Raw genomic sequence first — 22,893 nt, 5'->3', positions numbered from 1 at the left:
TTACGTGGTTGTTTTCACTGTTCTGCTGCAACCTCTGCTGTGCTTGCTTCTTGGACTGTCACTCGTTTTCCTAGAATTTTAACAGCGCAGTAAGAACTTTACAATACAGTACAGGGTCCTTCCCATTTTGGTTCTAATTTTGTTTTTCGCGAGAATACCTTTATCAGCAGTTTATCTCCAGGCTGTATATCATGTGCCTGAATGTCTGATGGCACCGGCTGAAACCACTGAGCCTGATTTTGCAAGGCCTTAAACCGTTCTTGTAAGGCTAGTACATATTGTGTTACTCGTTCACCTCCATCTAATAGGCTGGTCTTAGCAGGGATATAAGTCCCTGGTATCACCAAATGTCTCCCAAAAAGAATTCCTGCTGGTGTTAGTCCTATGGGTTGCCGTGGAGAATTTTGAACATCCCATAGAGCTAAGTTTAATGCCTCTGGCCATTTTAGGCTAGCATGTGTGCATATTCTTGCTATTTTCTCTTTTAATGTTCTATTCATTCTTTCTACTTGTCCTGAAGATCGTGGGTGATAAGGAGTATGTAGGTTTCTTTTTATTCCTAACGATTTACATAACTGATTGATTATGCTTGCTGTAAAATGGGCACCCCTATCTGAATCAATGGCTTCTGGGACCCCATACCTGGGTATGATTTCTTTCAGTAAGGCTTTTACCACTCCCCCTGTGTCGGCCTTTCTTGTTGGGAAAGCTTCTACCCAGCCTGATAACTGATCTACTATCACTAACAAGTGTTTGTATCCATCGACAGATGGCATATGCGCATAATCTATTTGCAGCTTCTGGAAAGGGACGTAAGCCCATGGTCGTCCCCCTAACTCTGAGCTTGATTTGCTACTTGAAAAATTCTGGCAGGTCGGGCAGCTATTTGTTATTCTTTTAGCAGCTGCATAAATTCCTGGAGCAGCCCATACTTTCTGTACCTGCTTAGCTATTGCCTCGGCTCCCCCATGAGCTTTATTGTGAAACCACCTAGCTATAGTAATTAAATATTTTTTGGGTAGAATTGGTTTTTCCCCAATTATCCATATTCCATCATTATTTTGTTTTGCTTCCTACTGTTCCCATTGTTTTTTCTCTTCCACTGAGCACTCTTTTTCATACATAGTTTTGGGGTCTATTAAGTTTGGCCACTCACTCTGGTCCATCCTTGGAACTGCCCCCATACATTCTCTCAGAGGTTGTCAAGCTGCAGCCTTCACAGCTGCGTCGGCTAAAGCATTTCCTCTGCTAATTTCTGTAGTGTCTTTAGTATGGGCTGGGCAGTGTAATACCGCAATTACTTTGGGCAGTTGAACTGCTTCCAGCAAATTATGTATTTCTTCTCCATTAGCTAATTTCTTTCCTGATGACGAAAAGAATCCTCGTTCTTTCTATAACATCCCTGTTGCGTGACACACTCCAAATGCATATTTAGAATTGGTATAGATATTTACCCGCAAGCTCTTACCTATTTTTGCTGCTTGGGTCAATGCTATTAATTCTGCTCCTTGAACACTTACTGATGGAGACAAAGGATTGGCCTCGAGCACCTCAAAGACGTTAGTGACAGCATAGCCGGAGTGGTGCCTTCCGTCCAAATAATAGGATGACCCATCTGTAAACAGAACTAAGTCTGGGTTCTCCAAAGGTTCATCTTTAAGGTCCTCCCGGGGCTTGCTCGAGCTGACGACCACCTGCTCACAGGAATGATGTGGCTCTCCGTCCTCCGGCAGAGGCAATAGTGTTGCTGGATTCAAAATCTCGCATCTCTTTAAAGTCACATTATCTGCATGCAGTATTATCAGTTCATAGTGGTGAGCTCTCTGTGGGGATAGTGCTTGAGTCGCGTATTGTTTCATTAACAGTTCTACTTCATGTGGCACATACACAGTCAATGAATGACCCAAAGCTGCAGGTTATGTTTTTTTCAAGAAGAGCTGCAGTAGCTGCTATTGCTCTGATGCATCCTGGAGTGCCTTTAGCTACCTCATCTAGTTGCGTGGAGTAATAGGCCACTGGTCTACGGTGAGGGCCTAGTTTTTGGGTGAGTACCCCACTTGCTACTCCCTGTCGTTCATGGACAAATAATTCAAATAGTTTGCTATAATCTGGTAACCCTAGAGCAGGGGCTGAAACCAATGCTTTTTTCACAGATGTAAAAGCTTTCTCCCTCTCTGGGTCCCAGGCCAAAGGCTCTATCTCCTCCTTTTTTGTTGCCTGTACCAGAGGCTTAGTAAGTTCTGCTAACCCAGGAATCCACGGTCGGCATAATCCCACAGCTCATAAAAATCCCCTAAGTTGTTTTTTTGTTACAGGACGAGGCATATTAAGAATTGTCTTTACTCATTCTGAATCAACTAACCTGTGTCCTTCTTTCAAGATAAAACCCAAATATTTTACCTCTCTTTGACACAGCTGAAGTTTAGACAGAGATGCCCGATGCCCTTTTTCTGCAAGAGCGTTACATAGAGAAACAGTATCTTTCAAACATGTCTCATAATCTTTACTTGCTAATAACAAATCATCTACATATTGTATTAATACAGAATGTCCTGGAAGTTCGATATCTGAGCGGTCATTTTTAAGTATACGCGAAAAAATAGTCGGAGACCCAGTAAATCCCTGTGGCAGCCTTGTCCAAGTTAATTGTTGTCCCTTCCAAGTGAAAGCAAAGAGATCTTGTCTACCTTCAGCTATCGGTATACTAAAAAAGGCTGCTGTTAGGTCAATCACAGTAAAATAAGTTGCACAATGAGGTATTTGTAGTAAAATGGTTGAGGGGTCGGGGACTACTGGATGTGGAGCAACTACATGTTGGTTTATAGCCCTTAAGTCTTGTACAAACTGATACTCCGAATCGACATCAGAATCTTGCCTATTCTTTTTAACTGGCAGAATTGGGGTGTTGTACGGGGATTCACAGACTCTAAGGATACCCAGTTTCAGATAATGATCAATTTGTTTTTGGATACTCTTCTCTGCTTTCTTTGGGATAGGATATTGTTTAACTGCAGGAGGCAATCCCCCCTTTGTTTTTATCGAGACTGGACTAGCTGATTTCAGTAGTCCCGCATCCATTCCTGAAGAGCTCCATAATTTTTTAGAAACTGATTCTAAACCTGTTGGAATTTGCAGATTAGTTGACTCTGGTTCTGGTGTCTTAGCCAGAACACATGAACCCGTAATTATTAGCTTTATCCCTTCCGGCTGTAAGCAGATCTGAGTATCCAAGGCTTGCAGGAGATCTCTCCCTAAAAGGCACATGGGCGCATCTGTGGAAATTATAAAATGTCCCCACACTGTTTTACCCTCAATAGTGAGTAATAAGGTCTTAGATAACATTCGTTCGCCTTTTCCCATCACTCCTTGCATCACTATTTTATCTGATGACTTGCATCCTTTAGGCTCAAAATTTAAAAGGGAAAGGGTGGCTCTGGTATCTACTAGAAAGGGAACTTCTAAACCTTCTATATTTGCCATTACGTGACCCTCAAAATCCAAATCTACATCCCATAAATTTACTCCAATTTCCACAGTATTTTCTGAGTCTCCTATCTCCTGTCATTGTGGACTGCCTGGGAATTGCCTGGTCTCCTTCTCAGTATTTGATTGCCTCATGCTGGCCCCTCTATTCCTAAATACATGGGGCCTCACTGGGCATTCCTGCTTCCAGTGCCCTTGTTCCCCGCAACAATGACAAACATCATTAACTCTTAATTGTACACCACGTTCACTTTGATTCCATCTATCTCCCCTGGTTCTTCCGCGCCCCCTCCCCTTGCCAGCCTGGCATATGCTCTTTAAAATACTTTGGTGTATCAGGGGCTGCTTGATCTATAAAAACAGTAATTGCAAGGAATGCAGACTGCTTGTGACTCCCTTATCTTCCCAGCTGGACCCAGCTCTGAGGCCCTTTTCTTACTGGACTAAGTAAAAGTTCATTATTTTCTCTAAGTGCGGCCTAAGGCTTCAGCAAATTTAGCTCCTCATGCCAAGCAAGATTTATAGAAGTTGTGCTAAGCAGCTACCTCTAGACAGTTTCAGTTCGCTATTCTTTAACAGCTGCTCCGTATGGGCACCAAGGATCCTGCCTGGAAAGTACCAAGTGTGATGACATGGCTCTAGGCCTGGCAGGGCAGGTGGGGTTTTTCCTGCATGCTGCCAGTGAGGGGCATGGGCTTGAGCAGCAGTGCTTGGATCCAGCAGGTCAGCCCCTGGGTGTGCAGCTGGTGCTGGCAGTGTTAAAGAATAGCAAACTGAAACTCTCTAGAGGTAGCCGCTTAGCACAACTTCTCTAAAACTTGCTTAGCATGAGGAGCTAAATTTGATGAAGCCTTAGGCCGCACTTAGAGAAAATAATGAACTTTTACTTAGTCCAGTAAGAAAAGGGCCTCAGAGCCGGTTCCAGCTGGGAAGATAAGGGAGTTACAAGCAGTCTGCATTCCTGCGTCTCACACTTGGACAGGGAGGGTGTCTAGGCTTTGAAATAAGACCAGTGCAGGGCATTAGGACCTTGAGGGGCAAAGCCTTAGTTCACTGCTAGGGCAGTGTTCATTGTTATGATTTAGAATCACCTCCTCCTCCTCCTCAGGACCTTGAGAGACAACAGTAAGACCCAGCAAGAAACGAAGGTACAACCTCAGCAGAAACCACAACAGTAAAGATAAGGAAGAAAAAGAGCCTGCCTAGGAACAATGATGAGATCCAATGAGGAGCAGGAGACCCCAGACCAAAAAAATTACTATTGGCCTAACTACTGCGTGAAGGGTGGGAAATTTAAGTTGAAAAAACTGTAATTGCCCAGGATTTTTTTTTGTTGGGGTCTATCTTTGGAGGCACCCAGCTCGAGCTGTAATTACTGCACGCGTGTAACTAAAATTTAATTAATTAATTTGCTTTGATTTGGCTCTGAATTTTACTTGCGGGAAGCTAGGGTCGGGCCCTGTTATGGTGGCCGACAAGCCTAATTTCCATAACAGTACAGTCAGAAAACAGCATTGTTGTCCTAACAGACACACCTAAAAACAACGTTCCTGTGCTACGAGACGCACTAAAAAAACAGCATTCTTGTTCAGAGGCCCACCACAGAAACAGCATTCTTGTTCGAAGAGAGCCACTGCAAAAACAGGGTTCTTGTTCAGAGAGCCACTGCAAAAACAGCGTTCTTGTTCAGAGAGCCACTGCAAAAACAGCGTTCTTGTTCGAAGAGAGCCACCAGGACAAGTGCTGAAAAAATCCAGCAAATTCTCTATTTCCCAGGCAACCGGCAGATGGAAACCCTGCCTCGCACACTGATAAAACTGGTCTTACCCCAGCTCAGAGCTGGGACCACGGCAGGAGCAGGCTCCGAGCACTCCTCTTCTCTGGGGGCTTCACGCCACCTTCACAGCTTTTTGCAGCACGTCAGAGCCAGGGAGCAGATCCAAGGCACAGTGAGACAAAAGCCTGAGCCCCCCGACCTGCCCCCGGGTGCCCACCTGCACCCCGCAGCGCCCAAGCGCCCAAACGGGGCGGGTTTAGCCTCGAGCGGGGCGTCGGGTGCTGCTGCTCCCGGGCTGTGGGAGCCAAGGGGGCTTGGCGGCGTCCCGGAAGCTGCAGCGAGGAGACGGCAGGCACTCGGGCGGGCTGGGCCCCCGCTGCCCACGCTGCCGGGTCCGGCCGCGGCTCCTCGTTTACCAGGATGGAGCGCTTAAATGGCGGCATTGCTTCCTGCAAAGACAAGAGAAAAAAAATTAATAAAGGCAGAGGTGTGGGGGGCGGGGGTACCCCCGCACCCCCGTGCGCGCCCTGTCCTGCAGGCCCCGGCCCCACGTCGCCTTCCCCCATGGGAGCTGCGCTGCGGGGCTAAATCCCCCCTCCCAGAGCCAGGGGAGCAGGCAGAAGCCCCCGAGGACCCAGCCGCAGCACCCGGCCAGCCGGCAGCCCCATGGCGGGTGCCAGCCTGGTATCGCGCCAGGCCAGGGTCCCCCGCCCCGCTCCCAGCACCAGCTCTGACCCATTCTGGAGCTGCTGGATGCCCCGTCGTGGCCTGTGAGAGAGGAGCGGCAGTGAGCCCCGGCCCCGTGCCAGTGGCACTGCAGGTCCCGCACCAGCCGCGGGCAAAGCCGGGCCAGGGCAGAGCCCGCTGGGCCGGGACCCGGCCCTGGAGCCGCCTCACAGGCGCCAGGAGCAGAGGGCAGCGCCCGGGCGCCTCAGCCTCCAGCGGCGGGACGCCAACCCTTTCCCTGCCCTGCAGCCAGGGAAAAGCTGTGGGGCACGGAAGAGGGGAGATGGGGGCAGGCGGGGGACGGGACGCGCCAGCCCCGCGGCCGCCAGAAACCAGAGAGCAAATGCTGCCCCGCTGCCAGGCACGGCCTGGGACGGAGCGGCCCCGGCACTCACCTTTGGCGATCACATACCCCTGCTCCTTCCTCCCTGCGGGAAGAAAGGCATCAGGCCACGTGGCACCTCACGGCCTGGCTCTGCTCCGGCCCCAGGGCTCCGGCTCAAGCCCCTTCTCCTCCCGGCCTCCCTCCCCCCGCCTCCCCAGCCCTGGCGCTTTACCCCATCTGCTCTTCTAGACCACAAAGCCGGCGATCGCCGTGATGACGACAACCACAGCGATGACCGCCCCGAGGACAACGGGCAGCAGGGAGCTCGGTGGCTCTGGAAGAGAGTGGGGCCGGGAGCGGGGGCCGGGAGCTGCCTCCAGCGGGCACACCACGAGCTCTGGCCACCCGCTCTCACCCCAGGAGAAGAGGCCGGGCTCCGGCAGGCTGGCGTGCCCCACGCGGCACTGGTACTCGTGCTTCTCTGTGGGGAGGGCCTCAGTGCTGGCCCAGGCAGGGAGGTGCCATCGCTGTTGGGTGTGACGCTGCCCCGCTTAGTCTCCTGGGCTTGGACACGGCCCTTTTTCAGCCAGCTGATGCTGATGGGCCGCGGGTAGAAGCCGTGAGCCTGGCACAACAGGGTCACGAAGCCGTGGCTCTCCTTGGCCGACACTCTCACCGCGGGGCGCTCTGGGGAGACGGCGCGAGGGAGGGAGGTCAGGCAGCTCGCGCCCAGGCCTGGATGCACACGCCGCACCGTGCCGCCAGCAGCGCCCTCGGGCGCCTGGGCCCAGCGCCGAGCCCGGGGCCCGTCCCCGTGTCCGGGGGGTCCCGCCTCGCCCTCACCTCTCCTCTCCAGCGCGGCCCTCCCATACTCCACGTATGTCCGCAGCCCCTCGATGCAGCTGTTCTCCAGGTAGTGCTTCCAGCGCTCAGGCTCATTCTCAGCCTCCCACTTCCTCTTCGTGATTAGCGCAGCAGCATCCGCCGTGACGAATGTCAGCGTGTCCTTGTCAAAGGCGATGAAGTCCTTCCCGTCGTAGCCAAGCTGCATAAACCCCCGGGTCCCGCCATCCTCCAGGAGGTCACAGCCGTACGTGCGCTGCACTGTGTGATACCCTGAGACACAAGCAGGGAGACGGGGGCTCAGGGACAGCACAGAGGCTCGGACCCGGCACCCAGCGCAGGGCCGGGGGCACCCCAGCCCCGCAGCCCCCAGCGCTGATGGCGAGCGGCTGCCGCCGGGAGCCCCGGCCCGGCCCCTGGAGCCCCGGCCCGTGCTCACCCCCGCTCTGGTTGTAGCGCTTCTGCAGCATGTCCAGGTACACACGGAAAGTCTCCTGACAGTCCTGATTGATCCGGGTCTCCTCGTCCCAGTGGTCCTGACCCTCCTGCTCCATCCAGGCCGCACCCAGCACCACTCTCTGCGTCTCGCTGTCGTAGCGATCGATGAGCTCTCCGTCCACGTAGCCCACGGAGACGAAGGCGGGCAGCCCCGGGCTGGGCTCCGTCACGGCAGTGTTGAAGTAGAGCAGGGAGTGGGGGCCTGTGGGGACACGGGGTGCAGTGAGGGGCCGGGGGGGCACATTGGGGGGCATCCGGGGGATCAAGATGTCCCGGGGGGACAGGACGGGCAGGTCGGGGGGGCAGCATGTCCCAGGGTTCAGGTTGGGGGGGCAGCACATCCTGGGGGGGCAGGTTGGGGGGCTCCGGGGGGGCAGCACATCCTGGGTGGGTCCAGGGGGGCAGCACGTCCCGGGGGGCAGGTCAGGGGGGGCAGCACCTCCCGGGGGCGGTTGCAGGCCGGTCCGTGGGGCTGCTGACAGGGAGCCCAGCGGCGGGGGGGGCAGAGGGGGGACCAGGGTCCCCGCCCGCACTCACCACTCGCCGCCGCCCCACCGCCCCCCAGCAGCAGCGCCAACGCCAGCAGCAGCCCCGGCCCCATCGCCTGCCCCACTCCGGCCTCCTCGCTGCCAGCGCCATCGCCCTCACACAGCACCGAAGCCCACGGGGGCCACGCCCCCGCACCGCCATTGGCTCCGCTGCGATGCACCGCCATTGGCTGCGCTCTGTCCCACCCGCCAATAGCGGCTCGCGTCGACCCAGGCGTCACCAGGCGCTGGGCAGATCCCGGCGCGGCAGGTTGGGAGAAGTGAAAGCGAGGGCGCGCACGGAGGGCGCTGCGCAGGGCCGAGCTGCGGATCCCGCCCCACCTTGTCGCGCAGCCATTGGCCCCGCCGGCAGCCGCCCGCCAATGGCGCGGCGCTGCAGTGGTGACGCCACCGGGCGCCGGGCAGATCTCCGCGGAGCGCGTGGTGGGCGGGAGCGCAGAGGCGATGTGGGAGGACGAGGACGATGTGGGGATGGGGACGCCGTGGGGCTGGAGATGGAGTTGGCTCTGTCGCAGGGGCAGGGGGACGGGGACACCACAGGGATGGGGACATGGTGAGGACGAGGACGGCAGGCGAATGGGGATGCTGTGGGGATGGGGACACCGTGGGGACGGGGATGCTGTGGGGACGCTGATGGAGTTGGCTCTGTCACAGGGACGGGGGGACACGGTGGGGACAGGGGTCAGCTCCGGGGATGGAGTTTGGCTCGGCCAAGGGATGGGGACCCGGCGGTGGAGATGGGGACACGAGGATGCAGGGACGGGGGCAGGGATAGGGACAGGAGACCACGGGGACATGGCAATGGGGACACGGGGCCAGCAGTGGGAGCTCAGGGAGTGGCGCCCATCGAAGGCCGAGTGCTGGTAGGTGGCCCCGGCCCACCCCCTGCACCCATAGGTCTACTGGAAGATGTGGAAACCTGCCCAAGGTGGCACCCATAGGTGAGGAGCTGCCCGGGGACCCAGGCGTCCAGCCCCGTTGCACCCCTGGAGCCAGGCATCCAGTCCCATCAGCACCCACACCCATCCATGGAGCCAGCTGTCCAACCCCATCAGCACCGTCCGCCACCCATGGACCCAGGTGTCCAGCCCCATTGCACCCGTGTTGTCACCCATGGGCCCAGGTGGCCACCCATCAGCACCTGCGACCACCCATGGACCCAGGTGTCCGGCCCCATTGCACCCGTGTTGTCACCCATGGGCCCAGGTGGCCACCCCATCAGCACCCACCACCACCCATGGACCCAGGTGTCCAGCCCCATTGCACCCGTGTTGTCACCCATGGGCCCAGGTGGCCACCCCATCAGCACCCACCACCACCCATGGACCCAGGTGTCCACCCCCATTGCACCCCTGGACTCAGGCATGAGGTCACATCAACACCCACCACCACCCATGGACCCAGGCCCCCCACCCCATTGCACCCATGTCCCCAGGCCCCTGCCCCATTGCACCCACGTCCCCAGGCACCTGCCCCATTGCACCCATATCCCCAGCCCCCTGCCCTATTGCACCCATGTCCCCAGCCCCCCTGCCCCATTGCACCCATATCCCCAGCCCCCTGCCCCATTGCACCATATCCCCAGCCCCCTGCCCCACGCAGACGGGGCCACACTGCAGCAAGCCCAGCGCAGGCCCCCAAGCTGCCTGGCAGCTGCAGCACAGCACACAGGAGCAGAGGCCAAGGGTGCTGGCTTTGTGCAGCCGGCGGAAGAGAAGGCATAGGGGGATCTCGCTGCTGCCTGCAAGAGCCTAACGGGAGCTTGCAGAGAGCATGGAGCCAGAGACGTCCTGAGGGGCCTGGGGACAGGACAAGGGCAACGGCACAGCTTGCGGCAGGGAAAATTCCCCTCAGAGACTGCAAATGGCCTTGGAAGCCAAATGGTGGTGCAACACTGGAGCAGGGTGCCAGGGCTGTGCGGGAATCCATCGCCAGAGACGGTCAGAGCTCGACCCTGACAGGCCCTGCGAAACCTCCTCCGCTTGCCTCCACTTGCAGCAGGAGGTTGCAGCAGACACCTCCGGAAGACCCTTCCCACCCCAGCTGCTCTCTCACTCTGCGACTGCTTGTAGGGCTTTCTCTGCAGCCCTGACTGCCTTCCTTGGCAGCGCCTGCACTAGTCTTTCTCCTGACAGTTCCCTGACACCAAGTAACACGGCGGGAACAGCTGCCGAGGGTTTATTTGGAGCAGAACATGGGCTCTGGGACACGATGCGGCAGCATTGCTGTAGCAGCCAGGAGAGAGCCTCCGTCGCTCTGCCTCTTTGCTGTGCGCCATGCCCCATCTCGGGCGACCTGTCTGGCAGCTGCATCCTCGCGCTGTTCCTCTCACTGCCCTGAGACACAGCGGCAGCTAAAAGCTCTGCGCAGAGCCCGAAGCGCTGCCCTGAGCCGCGACGGCCATCGCCTGGAAGGCGCAGCATGCGGGAGGGCGGCGATGCCTGTGGAGGAAGGAGAGCCGTGGGCGAGGGGCTGGGCAGGCGCAGGGCAAGCACCCGCCTGTCCCTGGCACCAAGGGCTTTCCTGAGGGCTCCTGGCCTCGGCATGGCCAGCCCCTGGGTGCTTCCTGCTGCCAACCTCAGTGCCGCTCGCTGTGCCGTCCCCAGAGCGGCTCTCGACTTGGGTACCTACCTGAGTCCACCTCTGGCGTGGGCCGGAGGGAAGACGACGACTTGTGCTCCTCTTTGGGCTCCCAGGCAACCTGCATGGGGAGAGCAGCAACACACCCCTGTGTGGTATCAGCTGGCCATGCTCAGCATCCTGGTGCCCTGGGATATGTGAGGGGGGAAAGGGTCTGGGGTGGGGGGATGCTGTGAGTGGCCGCGAGCCCCAAGGGGAGGCACATGCAGCTGGCTGGGCAGTGGCACAAGGCTTGTCTTGGGGCCGTAGCAGCAGGGCTGGGCCGGGGGCCACGACGGGCAGCGGGGGATGGAGGTGGCCGGGTGCGGGGCACAAGGGGGCTGGCTCGCTGGCTGTGGGAGGCGGCTGCTGCTGGGGCTGCCCCTGCCCTCCTCGCTCAGCATCCATGCCCCAGGGCTGGGTGCTGTGCAGGCCGGGCAGGGCACGTCAGCCCTGGGCCTCTGGCACTTGGAAACGCAGAGCACCAGGCATCTTCCCCAGGGCAGAGAGTGCAGAGGGCAAAGGGTTGGGGGGACAGCTTCTCACCACGGCCGGGGAGGACCCATGCGATGGGGCAGCTCTTCTCACCCACCCTGCACACCCCAGACACTGCTCACACCGCACCTCCCTTGGGTGGTGGGTGCCGACGCCATGCTCCTTGCTCACCTGGTGAGGAAGGCCTGCGGCCAGGGCAGAGCCTTCTGCTGCGCTTTCTTCGGGGAACGGTTGTTGGAGAGGCAGGCTGTTGCTCTCCCCACAAGGGCCTCCGCACAAGTGGGAGGCCTCTGGCGCAGCCTCTGCGGGAAGCAATGGAGGCAGAGGAGCATTTTCCCCTGCATCCTCAGGGTCTCTGGCTGTGGGGGATGCCTCCGCCTTTGTCCCTGTGCTGGCCGATGAGGACAGAGGCACACTGTCCCCCGCATCCTGGGAGCCTCCTGCCAAAGGAGATGCCGCTGCCTCGGCTCCTCGGGGCACTGCTGGGGCCAGAGGCGTGCTCTGCAGGTCACCAGCTGCCTCCCTGGCAGCATCTCTGCCCTTCACAACGGGGGAGCAGGGCACCTCCTCAGGGCACGGCTCTGGGTCTGCCAAGAGGCTCCTGAGGCTCGGTCTGACCCAGCTCATGACCAAGGCCGTGTTTTTCTCCAGCTCCTCCCATTGCAAAGGCTCTTCATCAACGTCCTCTTCCTCATCACTCCACTCCATGCCAGCATCCTCCGGCGCTCCCCGGCCTCTCTTCCCAGCTCCCAGTTCCCTCCTGGGCGCATGGGCGTACAGCCGCTCCTGCACCTCCCACTTGGACCTGGCGTCCTTGAGGAGCTCCACTCGCGTCACCTCCGGTTGCCACAGATTATAGAAGGAGTTTCTGGCACAGAGCTGAAGCCAGAGAGGGAGATTTGTGAAGGCAGCTGCTTTTCCCACCAGCAATGCCCCCCGCAGCCCTGCCAGCACTGCCACCATCACGCTGTTGCAGCAGGGCGCAGCGGCTGGCCCCAGCACACGGAGGGTCACCATCTGCCCCGGCCCACCCTTTGCACTCACCTCCTTGGGGCGAACATTGAGGCATCCCGATGCTGTCAGGGAGAAACGTTTCCCCTTGCCCTCCTCTTCCTCGACCTCCCTCTCCTTCGGCCTCGGCTCCTTCCTCTCCAGACAGGCTTCTCGCAGCTGGGCCAAGCTCTGCCCGGTGCGCGCCACGCAGCTCCTGTCGAGCTCCTCCAGCGTCTCTGTTTTGATTGAGAGCACGGCGAGATACTGCGCGGGGTTGTCGGGGTGTATGTGCAGCGGCGTGCCTCGAAGGCGACAGATGATGCCCAGAGGCTGCTGTTTGGGCCTCTGCACTGCAAGCTGCCATCCTAGTGTGACCAGTCCATGGCCACTGCCCGGGGAAGCTGGTGCACCGGCCCCCGTGACCTTCCTTTTGCCATCACGAGTGTGGGCATCAGGCCCTTGCAGAGCTGTGGCAGCTGTGCTTTTGCCATGCTCGCTGCTCTCCTCTTGGGCTCTCTTTGCCACTGCTGCTGGACCAAGGGCGTGTGCCGATATCTTCCGTGGCACGGCTGCACTGAGCTCCTTTGTGCCTTTGTCCACATCAGGCTGCACCAGCTGCCGGTCACGTCCAAGACTCATGTCATCAGCACAGCTCCAGGCTGCAGACACGAGCTCAAGGCCTGTGGATTCCAGAGCTGCGGCAGGTGCTACAGGGCTGTGTGCAGCAAGTCTCTGGCTCTCAGCCCTCAATTCCATGCACGCATCTGCAAGGATGCTCTGAATAAGGCCAGCAGGCTCAGGCCAGGAAGGCCAGGAGGACTCTGCTGTGACCATTTCACTGGGGCAGCTGCCAGCAACGGCTTTGGCAGAGCTGGGTGGCACCCCTGCGAAGCGGGGGCTGCTGAGCCCAACCTGCTGTGAAACACCTTTGGCCATTGTCTCCCACTGCGGGACCTCCCCCACGCCAGAAGAGGCTGATTCTCCTTGGGGATTCTCAGCGGGGGAAACTTGCCCTTCTGCAGGCTGCACCTCAACACCTTGGGACGCTGAGGCCTTGCTCCGCACCAAGTCCTGCCTGTGCGCCATCGTCTCCAACCATTGTGCCTTGGTCTCCTGCGCACAGGCATCTCTGGGAGCTGCCAGCACCTTGCTGCCTAGCTCCTGGCACAGTCCTTTGACAGTTCTCGAAAAAGCCACCCTCAGCAGCGACGGTGGCAGCCTTAGCTCTGTCAGGCAGCCTGGCCATGGCTCATGCTGCTCCTTGCATGCTGGCATGCCTCGCATCTGCCTTTGAGGAATGCTCTGTGCTCCCGTGACAAAGGAGGTGCCTCCTGGCAGCTGCCGGCTTTGCACAGGAAGACTTGTCCTGGCACCATCAGCTCGCAGCAGCCTTGTTTTTCCCAGCGCGGAAGACCCAGCCCTGGCCTCAGGCAAGCAGCGGACAGGAGCTTGAAGTGCCCGGGGCAGAGCCCCAGCTTCCCGCTTGCCTTGTTGAAGGGCAGGCAAAGGAAGACGCACTGCCTGTAGACCTTCCTCTGCCAGGCTCTTCCTGCACTCCAGACACATCACAGCAGCACTAAGAGGCGGCAGCTGCTCCCTGGCTTTGGCCCTGCCTCTTGCAGAAGATCTGCAGGATGTCTCCAGAGCAGGCAGCTTGGTTCCACGGGCAGATCCTGCCGTTTTAGCTGCAGAGGCCTCCAGGCCTCCAAGGAGCTGCCTAGCTGCCTTGGGTGCACGAGGTGCTAAGCTGGGCAGATGGAGTGTTTCCGTTTCTCTCTTGAACGCTGCGATGAGAACATCTCTGGCAGTGTCCTTCACCGTCTGCAATCCAAGCCCAGGAGGCAGGAAAGTGATTGCAGCCCTTTCCTCCCCCCCAGCCCCCGCCCCCACTCTCCATCCTTCCCACAATTTCCAGCACCTCTGATGCCCTCCACAGCGGCAGCGCTCTGCCACGCAGGTGGCTCCCACCCTGCTCCCAAAGGCTGCATGGGGACAGGGCTCATCAGCACTGCGCAGGACAGGGGCAAAGGCAGTTCCCCTGAGGAGCCTGAGACCTCCTGGTCTCTCCCACCGCTTCCCGCCTGCTTCTCCGCAGCTGCAGCCAGGCAGGCAGAGGCTTTGCCGCCATCGCTGCTCAGCTCGGTACCTCTGCAATGAGGTGTTCGAGGCCTTGCAAGCTCTGTGGGCCGGGCAGCAACGGCCGCCTGTCCCTTCGGTGCGACGAAGTCGGGGTCGGGATGCGTTGCAGCGCTGCGCGCGGCTCCCGCTGGCCCCCCTGCAGGGAGAAGGAAGCCCATGATGGAGGCGGTTGCGTTCGTACAAGCTGCCCCTCAGGCACAGGAAAGCCCAGCCCCATGTCGAAGGGAAGCTCAAGGCCAAGCACGGCCCAGCTGCGCTAAGCCCAGAGGTGCTCTCTGACCCTCAGCACAGCTCACAGGCTCCATTTGGGCCTTGGAGCACCCCGATCGGTGTGCTTTGTGCACCAGAAAATCCCCAGCACCAGCAAGAAATACCCCCTGGCCAGAGAAGATCAGGCCCGGCTCGCTTGCCCCACCTCCTCTTCCCCACCGTCCTCATGCTTTCCGTGCGGCTCCTGGCCCTGCTGCCTGCCTCTCCCTCCAGCCCCACCGCTCACCTTGCTTCTGCGCTTCGGCCTCACAGAAAGCCCATCCACGGGCTGGGAGCCGGCATTCGCCTGCCGCCCCTTGTCCATCTGCAGGAGCTTCTCCTGCGCACCTGCCACTCTGGCCCTCAAGAGAGCTGCTCCCTCCTCAGCGAGCTGCTCTCCTCAGAGGGCACACCCAGGGGCTCTGCTCCCAGCACGGACTCGGTCACCACGGGCACCGCCCCATCACAACGGCCTTGGGGGCACGATGCCACCCCCATCACAAAGCCCTGCACGTTGCCATGGGGACCCCCGTGACCACCTCCTGCTGTGACCAGGGCACCCGCATCACAAGGCCTTGTGGTGACCGTGCTAGGACCGACATCACAAGGCCTTGCTGCTCACCGGGGGCACCTCCAGCACCACGGCTTTGCCTCCAAGCCTCTGGTGCCAGCTTCTGAGCCCAGCTCCGAGCTGCCATCTGTGCCGCAGCAGGGATTTTCCTCTCCCCACCTCTCTGCCTCCCAGACCGTGCAGATGCTGCCCTTCTTCAGGCCCTCTAGAGCACACAGCCACTGCAAGACCACTCCTCTTGCTCGGGCCACGAAGCCTCACCCATATGCCTCACCGTCCAGCCCTAGGCAGAGCGTCCTGCATTCCCGCTGCTTGCTCACAGAAAGGCCAACTGCCCCTCCGCCCCTTCCCAGACGGGCCTTCCCAAAGAGGCTGCAGCCATCCACCGCAGCGCTCCAGGCATGCCACGCTGCAGGCCCGCAGCTGCACACAGACTGCAAAGTGCTCCTGTCTGGTCCCCAGGCTGCAGGCATTAGCGGACGGACCCCTGAAACAGGTGCCTGGCTCTGCAGATTTCCCACAAAAGCTGTCAGAGATTGATTTCTCCAGACTGCTGCTCTCTAAGCACTTCCCTGTTGGCGTGCACGCACTGCGCTGGGCCCCTCCAGGCTTTCTTTGCTCCACATCACCCTGCACCTTTGCCTTGCCCTCCCATACCCTCCCTTCCTCACTCTTCCATGCATCCTCCTCTCCCCTCAGGGGTGCCGACTTTTGGGCTCTCCTCACCACCTTGGCCACCGGCTTGAGCCTCACCGCAGCACACGGGCACACTCTCCTCCTGATGAAGCGTGACACCCCCCAGCCTTGGTGCCTCGCTGCTGGCTCGCCTTCGGGACGTCCAGCTGCTGGACCGCCAGGCCACCGGGGCAAGCAGGCCCTGCCCTCACCTGTGCACCTCTTCCTACTCACGGGGCTTGGGCTTTGCTTGCTTTTGCCCCCGGGGGCACGTGGGGACCATCTCTCCACGCCAGCCTTCATGCACAAAGAGGGGCCCACGCTCAGGAAACCAAAGCCCTGCTGCCAGCACCAGCTGCACGCCCAGGGGCTGACCTGCTGGATCCAAGCACTGCTGCTCAAGCCCATTCCCCTCACTGGCAGCATGCAGGAAAAACCCCACCTGCCCTGCCAGGCCTAGAGCCATGTCATCACACTTGGTACTTTCCAGGCAGGATCCTTGTGTCAAGGAATAGCAAACTGAAACTGTCTAGAGGTAGCCGCTTAGCACGACTTCTCTAAAACTTGCTTAGCATGAGGAGCTAAATTTGTTGAAGCCTTAGGCCGCACTTAGATAAAATAATGAACTTTTACCTAGTTCAGTAAGAAAAGGGCCTCAGAGCTGGTTCAAACTGGAACGATAAGGGAGTTGCAAGCAGTCTGCATTCCTGTGCTTCACACTCCGAAAGGGAGGATGTCAAGGCTCTGAAATAAGGCCTCCTTGGGTGCCAGGACCCTGGGAAACAAAGCCTCCTCTCACTGCTGAAACAGTGTTCATTTGGGGGGTCTGGACTATCTTGGGGTCTGGATTATATCCCCTTCGTCAGGACCTTGGGAGATAACACCTACTGTCACTGCTGGGGCAGTGCTAATTGCTGGAACAACACCTCTCTGTCAGGGCCTTGAGAGACAAGGGCGGGACCCGAACAATTAAGACACATCTGTCAGCAGAAACCTCAGCAGTAAAGATAAACAGCCTACCTAGAGACAGGGATGAGACCCAATAAGGAGCAGGAGACCCCAGACCAAAATATTACTATTGGTTCAAACTACCGCATGAAGGGTGGAGAGCTCAGATTGGAAAGTATAATTGCCCAGGGATTTCTTTGCTCGAAGTCCCTCGTCGGAGGCACCCAGCTCGAGCTGTAATTCGAACGGAGTCAGCAGAACATCATCGGACTCGGAGTCGTGGTAGCTAGCTTCTTCTCTTCTTTTCCAGCTTTCGCTGTCTTCTCCCCTTACCCTCTTTCCCCTCCCCCCTTCACCTCCCCTTCGCCTTTCCCCACCTTTTCTCCCCACTTTGTGGAAAGTAAAGTTAAAAGGTTGTACGATATTTGACCGGTGTTAGCGTCTTAATCTCATCCTTGGGATCGTAACGAAACCCTCCCGATACTGGATCGGGACATGACCCCGATCCATTCTTTGGTTTCATTCCTTCAAACAGCAGAGATAATATCATGCCTCGGAGGAGAACGTATGCTAAAGCCCTGCTCAGAACTAGGTCTTCCAAGAAGCCGCAGCTGCTGCTTCCTCCCTAGGCAGAGGGCAAGAGTCAGTTCAAATACCAGATCAGCTCATACAAAGAGGGTTTTGCCTTGCAAACTCTTCTACTTGGGAGAAGTAGAACGGAGAGTGAAAGCACCTTCTCAGCTTCTTCTAGTTGCTTTCATAAAAAGACTAGGAAGCACCGTCACGGCTCTTAAGGCTTTCTTCAACAAAAGCAGGTCTTCTCAACTCTTGGGCTCCCAATCCCAGTTGCTGCTATCACCACTGCACTATCTCCCTTTCGTGTCAGGGCCACAAAAAGTCCCTACGACCTCATGGAGAGCCTTAACTTCACCTTCCAGAGACCACAGGCAAGACTTGCTGTTCAGATACTACTAAAGTCAAGCAGAAGGTATTGGGTGGGGGTAGGAGATGGTAAACGCAAATATATTCCTATCAAAATAGATGCTCATTCAGCAGAGTCGGCTAGTTCAGAAGGTAAAACTCAAGGAGGCAAAACATTGCTGTGTCCTCCAGTTCAGCTTTCAGCAAGACATAAGCTTCAGTCGAGATGGCTTCACTCACACCTTGCCACCATCAGCCTGCCAGCAGAGACAAAGTACAATGCAACCTTCCCCATGGCACGTTCAGAGAGAACTACAGCTTCGGTCCCGGGCGATGGTAACAACACCTGCTCTAAAACACAAGCACATCTTGCCACAGCTCCAGAGAAGGCTGGGCCCATTCGTGCCCATCCTTTCCCTTCCCTCCTCAGCAACGCCAGGAGAAGAGGAAGCTCTCAAAAAAGCGCTACAACTCCACCTGGACTCCCACACCTTCAGGCCTTCTTCTTTTCAAAGCCCTTTTTCTCCACGGCAGCGGTGATGGCAGCTGTGCAGGGCTCATCATTTTACGCTGCCAAGCCGAGACCGAGTCCCGTTCTCATCGCTTAAGCGAAACCTTTGAGAACGGCCCTTCCGCGCTGCACTACAACAGCAGCTAATGCCCATCGAATTCCCCGGCAGCTCCACCACCCTCACCCAGAAACAGACTAAAGTACAGTGTCCTTTTCCCACGAGAGGAGGAAACACAGCCTGGTGTGGCATCAGCTGGGGGGGATTCCCTGGCCGCAGGAAACGCGCCAGCTGCCCATGCCTGGGAGAAGGAAACTTCTCCTTGGGCACGGAGTGGAGTGCAGCCTGCAGAGCTCCTCAGCTGAGCCCAGGAGACATGTGTGATCCGCAGAGCTGTGTCTCTGCCTGGGCTCCACCACTGTATTTACGAGAGCTCCCTTCCTTTGGTGGCTTAGACACATGTCTGCGCCTGTGTTGTGGGCCCGTAAGGTGATTTGGGGCAGATACTCGATGTCGTGGCCTAAGCCTGCTGCTCCGGGGCCCCGTGAGATGCCGGGGTTGTCCAGCAGAAGCACCTACGGCTGGCAGGGACAGCAGGGGAGCTGCGAGTGGATGCTGCACAGACAGCGCGGGGCATCTGCAATGGATTTGGGGCCTGGTGCCACCAGCTGAGTCCCACCACAGCACCGAGCACAGACCGTGCTGGCTACACGCAGGGCTGCTGCAGGAGCGTCATAGGGGACATCCCGTGTGATGTCCTCTGCTGCGCGGCCCCGGCCCCTGCCCACGCGTCCCGGTGAGGCCGCGCCAGCCCAGGTGCCGGGGCTGCTCTTGGCCAACTCTGATGCCGGGAGGCCCCGAGCCCCGAGCAGGAGCTGCCAGGGGAGGCCGGGGCAGCGCTGGGGACAGGGATGGAGCTCCAGGACGCCGGCCCACCCAGAGCAGGACGTTTCTTTGCCTTGCTTTGCAGTGGCTGTGCCCATCTGGGCTGCTGTGTGCGACCACGTTCTGGAGAAGCTGGTGCTGAACAAGGTGGGTGGGCCATCCTCTTCCTCCCCTCCAGCCCCGGCGGCTGCAGCAGCCCTGACCCCTCTGTGCCATTGGGTGCAATGGTCCTGCCCCTCCTCTGACAGCAAAGGAAGCCCCCCTGGAGAAGCATGCTGCAAAGGACAGCTGTGCCCCGGACCAAGTTCTCCCCAAAGGGAGATGGCAAATGTCCAGTGCAGGGGCAGTTGCAGAAGTGTGGGAGGCTTTCTGGGCCTTCTCTGGTGCCCCCTGGCAGAGTGCAAGGCCAAAGCGAGAGCCTGGCACATTTCTCCAAGGTCAATGGGCCTTCTTGGAAACCCTTTGATGGATCTGCTGGAGGTGAGGCAGGCTTGCCTTGTAAGGCTGAGAGGGGGAGGAGGAGGGGGAGGGAACGATCTGCAATGTTCTTCTCAAGGACTTCTCCAAGGCTTCTCCCAAGCTCTCCAGAAGGCTCCATCTTGCCCCTTTGTACACCGGGTGTGGGCAGGGCACGTAGCACCATGGCCATGCTCGGAGAAGTCTTGGCTCTGTTCGTCCATCTGCCATGCTCCTAATGCTTCTCTCCTCTTCTCCTCTGGCTGCAGGACGTGAGAATTCCTCCCCTGGGCACCTTCAGTGTTGTTGCAGAACAACTCGTTGCTGGCAAGAAGGGTCTTCTGACTGTTCGTAGACCCACGTTTCGCCTCTGCAGCAACCTTGTGGATCTGCACGGCCTCACCCATGATAAGGCCACTGTTGGGGGTAAGAAGGGAGAGTGAAACTTCTGCTTCCCCTGGGGACATGGGTGGGGTGTGTCATGGGCCACGTCCTTCCAACTGCTGCTCCCTGTTTATGCCACAGCAGCCCTTGGAAGGGGAAAGAGCAGCGTTGTTGCTGGCTCTTGCAAGCTGCCTGTGCTTCGAAGTGGCTCCAAGCCATCTGCAGCTGCAGTGTGTGGCTGGGGATGGCTGTGGGGCAGCAGGAGCTCGGAGCTGTGTCTGGAGGGGGCCTTTCCTTTCCGATGACTCCGTCTTCTCTGTGCTGGGAACATCAGCCTGGGAAGGAAGCACTACTGTAGCCTTGGGCCAGGAGGTGGCAAAGTGCTTTGAATTTCTGCGGGGGAGGGAGGACATGAGCCTCCTTGATGGGCTTTGGCAGGGGGTTGAAGAAGACAGCTCTGTAGGCCTGTGCTGCTGGAAGGCCTTCGAGCTCCCAGCACTGGGTTGGAGGCTGCTGAAGTGCTCTGTCCGTGACGGTGCTGCTCTTTCGTTGCTGCCTAGGGCACAAGCAAGCTGCGACCCTGAAATATCCTCACGTAGCCGTGGCCATCTCCGTTCCTTGGAAAACAGTGGCAGCTTGTGAAGAGAAGACCATGTACCTTCTCTCCTGCTGCCTTGCGAATGGGCAGAATGTGGCCCTTGTTTTGGAGGGCGTTGGCATGCTTATCATCAAAGGCAAAGAGGTGAAGATGCGATTTCACAAAGGCCTTCTGCGCAGGCTGAACGGCTCTCCACAGCTGCTAGAAGCTCTTCTTGCCGTAAGTTTCCCATTTTGGCAGCGCTCCTTCTCACTCCTTGAAACCCTAGCCAAGTGGCAACGAAGAGCTTTCTCTTGGCCTGCCACAAGCTGTCTGGGTACGTGGACAGTGCTATCTAGCCTCAAGGAACGCTAGCTCCCTGCCCAGTTCTTCTTCTGTGTTTTTCCCTGCTAGGCTCCCTCCAGAAGTATTGCCCCGCAGCTGCTCTTCTGCAGAATTGAGGAGCCGCTGTGAGGAAGAGCGAGGCTTGTTTCCAAGTTTCGGAGAAGCAGCTTCTTCTCTGTCTTCCCCTGTGTCTCTGCCCTTTGCAGATGCCAGAGATGAGGGATTCGGTCCTCTCGGGCACCAAGACAGCTTCTTCCCAGATCCGTTCTGGCTCTGTCATTGTCTTTCCACTGTGAGTACTTTGGCTGGCTTCTTTGCGTCTTAGCCCCTGGCTCACCAAGGCAGCAGCTGCTCACCACAGGTTTGGTAAGGGCTGCCTTGCCAGGGCGTGTGCAGGCTGCTCAGGAAGTGCTTTGGGAGCAAGTCTTCCCAAGGGCTGGTTCCCAGTGCCCTGTGGGCATGCTCTTCCCTCCTATAGCCCTGGGTGTGTGTGTGGGGGGGTTCTGCCGAGCTCTGTGCTGGCTCCCACCTTGCTGAGGGCTTTGTTGCATTAAGGGCCTGGGGATGGAGGCTGTTCTTTGCACAGGCACCGCCCTGCGCGTGGGAGGGACTGCAAGGGCTGTGGAGGAATTTCCCCTGGTGGTGCAAAGCTGGAGGGAAGGAGCCTCCTCTGTTGTGCCTGGACATGAGCATGCACAGGGCTGGCAGACAGGCTCCAGTGGTGACCTGGAGGGTTTGTCTTGGAAAGCTGCAAAGGAGCTTTCCAACGAGAGGGAGGGGAAGCCCTGGAGCAGCGTGAGGAGGAAGCTTGTGGCCCTGCAGGCAGGCCTGTTGGGTCCCTGGGCTTCCTAAGAGAGTCCTGCAGGAGCTGGCCTATTCCGCACATTCCCCTTTGGGAAAGGGTCGGCTTCCGAGCAGCTCTGACATGTGTCTGTGTGCCCAGAATTGGCTTCAGTGGCAAAGGGCATGTGGAGCCCTTGCTTGCGAGTGGTGTCTTTCGTTGCTTCCAGGTACGTGCTGGAGACGGCCCCTGGGAAACCAGCTGTGCGAGCTGTGAAGCCCACCCGTGAGGAGGAGAAGGGGCAAGATGTGGGCAGCAGCAAGAAAGGTAATGGAGTGGCTGGCTGCTGGCAGGGCTTTGTGCCTTCTCCTTCGGTCCTCCTTGGCAGGGCATCGGAGCCCAGGCTGCAGCACCATGGCTCGGCTAGCATGAGGCAACAGACTGTGGAGGCAACAAGAGCTCAGGGCAGCTCAAGATTCCCAACAGCCCTTGGTCCTGCCAAGCTCCCCTTGGCCACAGGACCCCGTGCCCTAGTGTACACTGCAAAGTACTCCTCCATTTGAGGAGTTGGAGAAGAAGGGAGTGCAACTGGAGGACAGTCCTTGTGACTCATCACGTCTGCCCAGAGCAGAATGCAAAAGGAAGGAGGGCCCTCTCTCCTGGAATCCAGGGACTTTCCTCTCATGGGAAAAGTCCCCTAGAGTAGAGGGTCCAAAGTCTGCTCACACGTGCAGAGACTTCCTTGGGTTTTCAAAGCAGGCAGTTCTAGCCTTTTCTTGTGAGTTTCTCAGACACATTCCCAAAAGCGCTGCCCTTGGGTTGACTCTGTCACCAGAGGTAACGTAGGCCTGTGACATGTGTCAAAGGATCTGCACGCCACTCTGGTTCCAAGGGTCACTGTGATGCTGCTCTGAAGTGTGTTCTTGTCTCCTGCTTGCAGAGAAAGTGTCTGGCCAGTGGCTGCTGCTGCGAGAGAGGCAGCCGGCACCCAGGGTAGCGTTTGTGCCTATGGAGGAAGACGAGGGGGTGAAGGACAAGGGGAAAGAGCCTCCTGGCAGGTGAGAGCCTTGGAGCAAGGGAGGAGGGTGACCCTGTAGCCCTGCGTGTCTTGGAGGGAGAGGTTTCCCTTGGACCCAACGTCCCTCG

General features: G+C 58.2%; 2 pseudogenes; both read right to left on the bottom strand.

Moving 5' to 3' along the window:
* Positions 1 to 5,689: 5,689 nt before the first annotated feature.
* LOC135325545 (class I histocompatibility antigen, F10 alpha chain-like) overlaps positions 5,690 to 22,893 on the bottom strand; it is an 82,259-nt pseudogene continuing 65,055 nt past the window's right edge.
* On the bottom strand, positions 6,359 to 8,253 carry LOC135325530 (class I histocompatibility antigen, F10 alpha chain-like; annotated as a pseudogene).

The sequence above is a fragment of the Dromaius novaehollandiae genome, unplaced genomic scaffold, assembly GCF_036370855.1.
Source record: "Dromaius novaehollandiae isolate bDroNov1 unplaced genomic scaffold, bDroNov1.hap1 HAP1_SCAFFOLD_31, whole genome shotgun sequence".
Lineage (NCBI taxonomy): Eukaryota > Metazoa > Chordata > Aves > Casuariiformes > Dromaiidae > Dromaius > Dromaius novaehollandiae.
This window is presented reverse-complemented; position numbering and strand designations above follow the sequence as displayed.